The sequence below is a fragment of the Thermobia domestica genome, chromosome 9, assembly GCF_964235325.1.
Source record: "Thermobia domestica chromosome 9, izTheDome1.hap1.1, whole genome shotgun sequence".
Lineage (NCBI taxonomy): Eukaryota > Metazoa > Arthropoda > Insecta > Zygentoma > Lepismatidae > Thermobia > Thermobia domestica.
Genome location: NC_137462.1, coordinates 252981685 through 252982375, shown reverse-complemented (window position 1 = coordinate 252982375; position 691 = coordinate 252981685). Strand labels below are relative to the sequence as shown.

Below are 691 nucleotides of genomic sequence, written 5' to 3'. Positions count from 1 at the left end.
AAGAAAGGCACGAAAAGTCAAGCTTTATTTCTAAAGAAATTAAATGAAATAAAATTATATATTTAGTTTAACGTCCCACGATTATGCGCCAAAGCTAAGGGAGACGGTGATGATGAGAAATAAATGAAACTGTGCAATGAAGAAAGCGGGGGGGGAACAGGAGAACCCCGAAAAAACCCACGCAGACAGTGTCTGTTCATCACAAAGCTCACTTGGCGCGAGCTGGGATCGAACCAGGGACCCCACGCACCAGAGGCGAACGCTCTACCACTGAGCCACCGCGGTCCCCTTTATTTCTTAAAAAAAGTGGATATTTTGTGCGCATAGCCAAGGACGTACGCACGGGGTGGGTAATTGAGGTCCAGAACCCCCCTCGAAATCCGGAATTTTTTGTCAATTTAGTCTAATTTTAGATACAAAGTTTAGTATAATTTAGCCTGAATTTGTGTTTGGACATCCTCCCCGAAATGCTTTGGATCCCTCCCGAAATAAATTCTTGCGTACGTCTCTGCGCATAGCACTGAGAGCGGATTAAGGTTTTTGGGACCCTGCAGCCGACTATTTCAAAGGGTCCTATGTTACGAATAATTTCAGCGCATAGCTTTTCTTTGCTGTCTTCCACAGCCTCATAGGCTTATCGAAACACCGAGGAGTATGCTGTAACATTTTAATGTGCTCCAAGTTTACAATA

At 44.0% G+C, this 691-nt stretch overlaps 1 non-coding gene across 1 annotated transcript; it reads right to left on the bottom strand.

Annotated features, from left to right (window-relative positions):
- Positions 1 to 213: 213 nt before the first annotated feature.
- TRNAQ-CUG (transfer RNA glutamine (anticodon CUG)) lies at positions 214 to 285 on the bottom strand. The gene has a single exon. It is a non-coding gene; the product is annotated as a tRNA-Gln (tRNA).
- Between the last annotated feature and the right edge of the window lie 406 nt (positions 286 to 691).